Below are 6,782 nucleotides of genomic sequence, written 5' to 3' on the forward strand. Positions count from 1 at the left end.
TTCTTTCTGGACACGGTTTCTGCAACTCTACCTGACTGGCTGGGATCAGCTTGTTCAGGCGAAATCTCTGGAACATCCCTCTGAAAACCCTGATCTGGTTCATCCTCCATACTTTGATCAACATTAAGTTCACTGCTGAAGATCTTTGGATTCATATCCTGTGTGTGTCTCAGATGTCTGTGTTTCTCTTTCACTGATTGTCTTTGCTGTAAACTTCACCAATCTGTGCTTTTGGACTTTTTCAGTGTTAGGATAGTACACTAGATAGGCTGGGCTGTTCTTGTCGTAGCCTATGAAAACACCTTGTTCGCATCTTGAGTCAAATTTGCTTTTCTCTTGTTTGTAAGCAAAACATGTTGATCCAAATTTCTGCATCTTGGAAAGATCTGGCTTTTTGCCTGTGAATAACTCGTATGCTGTCTTCTTTGTACGTCTACTGTAGCACCTATTCCTCACGTAGGCTGATGTTTGCATAGCGTAGTTCCACAACTCATCTGGTAATTCACTCTCTATCAGTAAGCACCTACTCATTTCATAGAGTGTTCTCCATCCTCTCTCTGCTGTGCCGTTCTGATGTGGTGAATAAGGCGCAGATGTTTCGTGTCGAATCTTATTCCTTGTTAACAGTGTTTGAAAATCTCGACTCATGAATTCAGTGCCGTTATCTGAACGGATGCACTTGATTTCTCCAAAAGGTGCAATGTCAGCTAAAAACTTCTCTGTAGCTTGTGTTGTGTCACCTTTAGTCTTCAAGAAATACACAAACATAGTACCTGAATAGTCATCTGTGAATGACTGTGCATATCTGTGTCCTTCCTTGCTCTGTGTTGGCATGGGGCCGGCCAGATCCGTGTGAATTAGTTCTAGGGGTTTCTTTGCCTTTCTGTCTGGCTCCCTGTTTCTGGTCTGCGTGAATTTTCCTTGTGTACACACTTCACATAGCTGTTTCTCTTTCACTTTATTTCCTTTTATCTCCATGCCTCTTACTACATCTTGTAGCTTCTTTAAATCTTCGTAGTTACAATGTCCCAGAATTTCATGCCAGGTTTGTAAATCATGACACACTTTGCACTGGTCAACATCCTCTTCTAGTGTTGGTAAATAGTACAAGTTTCCACTTTCATGAATATCAAACCTGCTTTCGTTTTTGGTTATCAAGTGATTGTCTCCTCTTTTAAAAATGATTGTTGCTCCTCCAGTTGTCGCTCTTGCTACCGAGAAAATGTCATGTGGGTACGAAGGCATGTATAGCGCGTCCCGTAGCTGTGCAGTGTGCTGTTTTCCAGCGTCATCTAGGAGATAAATCACTGCCGTTCCTCTTTGTTGCGCCATTCCGCTGCACTTCGTTCCGTCTGCTAATTCCACTGAATGAGTCTCTGGTTGAAAAGAGCTATCAAAACTTCTGAACTTTCTGATGTCACTCACAATATGAGACGTAGCTCCTGCGTCTACCATGATCCCTTTCATCTTTACTTTGTTTGCTGGTTTTTCATATTCTGAGTGTTCAGCTTTGAAGAGATGGTCATGGTCTGGGTCATTATTGTGTTCATCTGTAACCTTTCTGACGCCATCTTGGTCACCCTTTTTCTTACACAGAAACTCAGCATGTGTACTATTTTTACAATGATTGCACCACACTCTCTTGTAACATTTTCTCGCTCTGTGTCCCTTTATTCCACATTTGTAACATGTCATATTTGTGTCTTCATCTTTTCTTTCTTTAGTGTGGTACCTGGCAGGACCCTTTCCTTGTCTCGTCTGTGTCTTCATCACATTATCTGTGGATTCTGTTCCTTTCATTTTCTCCGCCTCTTCGTAAATCCGCAGTCTTCTCTTAAAATCTGTGAATGTAACGTCGTCCTCATTCTGTGTTATGTGGACGGCTAGCGGCTTGAAAATATCAGGTAATCCACGAAGAACCATCGCTATGGTTAATCCATCACTCATGGTTTCTCCTGCATCTCTCAGTGCTGTGATGATGTTCTCTGCTCTTATCAAGTAGTCTGTAACACTCTCATTGTCTGACATGCGTAGCTGAGTTAACGATGTGTACATATTTATTATCCGTGGCTTGCTTTTCCCTGAATAATGTTCTTTCAGTATTCTTAGGGCTTTCCTGCCATCGTCAGCAGCTTCATGTCTTATCAGTGATAGGCTTTTATCATCTATCAGTCTTACAAGTTCAGCATAGCAATCAGCGTTCTTCCGTCTGTCTTCAGCTAGCTGTTCTTCATTAGCACCGGTGGGCTCATGCAAAATAGTCTCTTTTAGCTTTAGAGTGTGTAGATAGCTTAAGAATCTCGTTTCCCAAAGATCATATTTATCTTCAGATCCATCAAACAAAGAGTGTGCCATGACTCCTACCGCTCTGTTCGCCATTTTGTAGGATCACCGACCTTTCTTCTTAAATGTTTCTTCAGTTTAGCTCTATCGTTAGCTTTATAGCACGCGTTATATGTCGCGTCTGACTGAACTTAACTTTACTCACGCTCGTTTGTTTCCGTGACTGGGCCCATAACCTGTTGAGCACCCGAGTGCGCTATTCACTTTCACTCGCGTGTGGGAAAACAAACAAAACGTAGCTCAGTGCTTATCCTTTCTTCAGCAGCTTTTTATTTTAGCAGCATCACTTGAACATAACATCAGTTCACATCTTTGCTTTTTAGCTGAGAACATCACGTAATGATATAACGTCATCACGTACACAACCGTATACCTCCAAATAGAAACTAAAGCTAATTTTGTATACCGTAATCTAATGTATAAGGGCGCAATACTTTTAACAAATGCTAAATGATAATTAAAGGCAGTCACTGAATTCAGTGATGTCATCTCAGTTCAGTTTAAATACTGTCTGTGCAATCATTTGCAATCAAGTCAAGGATATCGCTGTAGATGAAGTGACCCAAACTAAGCAAGCCAGAGGTGACAGCGGCAAGGAACCTGAAACTCCATCGGTGACAGAATGGAGAAAAAACCTTGGGAGAAACCAGGCTCAGTTGGGGGTCAGTTCTCCTCTGACCAGACGAAACCAGTAGTTCAATTCCAGGCTGCAGCAAAGTCAGTGACCTCGGAATAAGAGAGAAACAGACTAATATTAGCGTAGATGCCATTCTTCTAATGGTGTAGCAAGTACATCGGGTGTTATGGGAAGTGTTCTCGATTCCGGTTTACCTAATTAATGCAGCCTAAAAATCCGGATTTGGATATTAAAAGCATATTAGTGTTTTATGTGTGAGCCAGGTTAAAGAGATAGGTCTTTAATCCAGATTTAAGCCTGTAGTTGATTTTGATATTCTAGGTATTATCAAATTGCCTGAGTTTTGAGAACGCAACGGATGTAGAGGATTATAATGTAAAAGGAGCTCATTCAAATACTGAGGTGCTAAACCATTCAGGGCTTTATAAGTAATAAGCAATATTTTAAAATCTATACGATGTTTGATAGGGAGCCAGTGCAGTGTTGACAGGACCGGGCTAATATGGTCATACTTCCTGGTTCTAGTAAGAACTCTTGCTGCTGCATTTTGGACTAGCTGGAGGTTTTTTTAACTATACATGTGGACAGCGGTGCAAATAACAATAGCAGGAGAAGCCATTACTCACAGTGCTTGGTGAATAATTCTTACCAGTTGTTTGACTAACGTGTGAAAAACCGGAGTGAGAGAGAGTGTTGTGTCTATGTACTTTACTCAACAGATGGCGCTGTAGTCCACATGTTGATACCTATAAATGGTGTGGAGTAAGAATGGAAGTTGTTGCACCTGCTGCCCAATCATGTAAATGGCTGGCACTGTTGTATTGCTTGTGGGTTTGAATAAACCTTGAAGAAGTGAGAAACTGTCTTGTCTTCATGATTAATTGGACTTGGACTTAACAAATTGGCGACAAGGATTTTGCTCTTCTACATGAAAGATGTCTGCTGTTGCTTCTTTTCCCACGCCATTCTTACCATGTCCGGGTGAGCCGTCTATTCCTTTTGGCGTCTGGTTAAACATGTTTGAGAATTACTTGTCATAAATGCATCAGGAGATGACTGGCCAGTTGATTTCTTCATTGCTTGGGGACAGAAGGGCAGAGATTATTCTATACTTTACCAAACCAAGGAGAAACAATGGAGGATGCTATTGAGACTTTGAAACTACACTTTGTTCCCCAATGTAATGTTGTTGCTTCTCTTCGGGACTTAGCCACCACATGTGAGTTTGCATCTTATATAATGATGAAATGTTGCAAGATCAATTAGTGGAGAATGTAAACAGTCATCGTATTCGAGAACGTCTGTTATTAGAGACTGATTTGACTCTTGACAAGGCTATTACTATTGATACACAAATGGAGGCTGCTGGTGAACAAGCTAAACGTTTTTCAAATCAGACTTTAGTACCTGTGCAAGCAATACAAGCAACAAGTGTGCCTGCTGTTGATCGTTACAAAAGACAATCACCTTTGAAATCTTTGCCTGTGCCTTCAAAGTCTTCTGCTACTTCCTTGGCTCGTGCATGTTATCGATGTGGATCTACAAAACATTTTGCAAATGATTTCAGATGTCCTGCAGTTGCTGTAAAGTGCAATAATTGTTAAAGTGCATTTTTCAAGAGTGTGTCGTTCACAGCAAACACAGCCTCTGTACCTGTGGAGGTGATTGTGGATTCTGGATCTTCCGTTTCCATTCTGCCTAAATCTGTGTATGAAAAACACTTTAAACAAGACTCTTTGCTGCCTTCTGCTGTACAATTGGTGACATATTCACAAGGTCCAATATCAGTGCTTGGTTGTCTACCTGTTACTGTTACCAAAGATAATATGATCTGTAATACTTCAATCTTTATAGTTGAATGTGGCACTGCTCTTCTTTGAATGGATTTAATTAATGGATTGCGTCTCAAGTTTGAAGGTTCTTCCATACTTCCAGGACCGACTCAGTCTTCAGCCTCTGTAATGCGACTTCTGCTTCTGTGCCTGTTATTAAGCTAGGATGTGCAAAAGGATTTGTGCATTATGTAAACACTTCTTCAGTGGTGAAACCTGTACATCAGAAACTTAGACGGTTGCCATTATCTGTTCGAAATGCTGTCAGTGATGAACTTCAACGCCTTCTTTACTTGGGTGTTATTGAGCGAGTGGATGCATCACCGTGGATTTCTCCAATTGTAGTTGTTCAGAAGAAGACCGGTGGTATTCGCATGTGTGTAAACCTGCGAGAACCAAATAAAGCTGTTGTTGCGGACAGTTATCCTTTGCCCCATATTGATGAGATGATGTCTATGCTGCGTGGAGAAACTATCTTTTCTACAATTAATTTAGAGAATGCTTATTTCCAGCTTTTGTTACATGAAGAAAGTCGGGATTTGACTGCATTCATCACCCATGAAGGACTATTTAGATTCTGTCGAGTACCTTATGGCCTTGCTTCAGCTCCATCTGCATTTCAGAAAATGCTAGCAACTGTACTACAAGGATTGCCAAATGTGGCCAATTATCTGGATGATGTCTTTGTCTTGGGACACACAAAAAGGGACCATGACCACATGCTCAAGGTTGTTCTTAAGCACATACATGATGCAGGCTTACAGTTGAATGATTCAAAATGTCACTTTAATAAAAGCAGTTTGCGTTTCCTTGGTCATACTGTATCTGCACAGGGTATTCACCCAGATGAGGATCATCTTAGTGCAATGCTTCATGCTCCTGTTCCTAAAGATGTACATCAGCTCCGTTCCCTTCTTGGATTGTTGTCATGGTACAATAAATTCATTCCAAATTTCGCTACAGTTGTAGAACCATTGCGTGCTTGCATCAGACAAGGTTCTGAGTTCAGCTGGTCATATGATGCTCAGAAGAGTTTCAGTACTGTAAAGGTGTTGTTACTCCAAAGCCCTCCTTTAGCATTGTTTGACCCTAATTTGCCTATTGTCGTTTCAACGGATGCATCAGATTATGGACTTGGTGCTGTATTCTCTCAAATTCATGAAAACAACACCGAGCACATTGTTGCATTTGCTTCAAGATGCAGAGCAGAACGCAAATATTCAACGATTGAAAATGAAGCTTTAACTTATGTGTCTGGGCTGTTGAAAAATGGAGAACTTACCTCTGGGGTCGAAAATTTCTTCTACGTACGGATCATCAGGCCTTGACAGTGCTCCTCTCCTCTAAAGGCACAGATTGCACTGGAATGAGGATCGCACGTTGGGCAGAGCGACTCTTGTGTTTTAACTATGAGGTGAATTATTATCCTGGCTCTCAAAACCAGGTTGCTGATTATCTTTCACGCCTACCCTTGCCTGCTTCTGATGAGGATTTTTCAGATACTGAGCCGGAGTTTGTTGCATTTTTGTCTTCTGAAATGTCTGCTGTGTCTCCAACTGAATTTGCTCTTGCTTCTGCATCATGCTCAGAAATGACTGCATTACGTGCTCAGATTGTTCGTGGATGGCCCTCTTCATCAGCTGCTGTGGTTGTTGTTCTAAGTCCATATTTCTTAAATACGTCAGGAACTTGCTGTGCAAAAGGACTATGTGTTTAGAGGGTCACGTCTTGTGGTTCCTGGGACGTGTTTTGGTGAATCTTGCCCATTAAGGTCTTGATTACTTGGACTTGGACTTAACAAATTTGCGACGAGGATTTTGCTCTTCTACATGAAAGATGTCTGCTGTTGCTTCTTTTCCCACGCCATTCTTACCATGTCCGGGTGAGCCGTCTATTCCTTTTGGTGTCTGGTTAAAGATGTTTGAGAATTACTTATTTGTCATAAATGCATCAGGAGATGACTGGCCAGT

The sequence above is a fragment of the Carassius auratus genome, chromosome 3, assembly GCF_003368295.1.
Source record: "Carassius auratus strain Wakin chromosome 3, ASM336829v1, whole genome shotgun sequence".
NCBI lineage: Eukaryota > Metazoa > Chordata > Actinopteri > Cypriniformes > Cyprinidae > Carassius > Carassius auratus.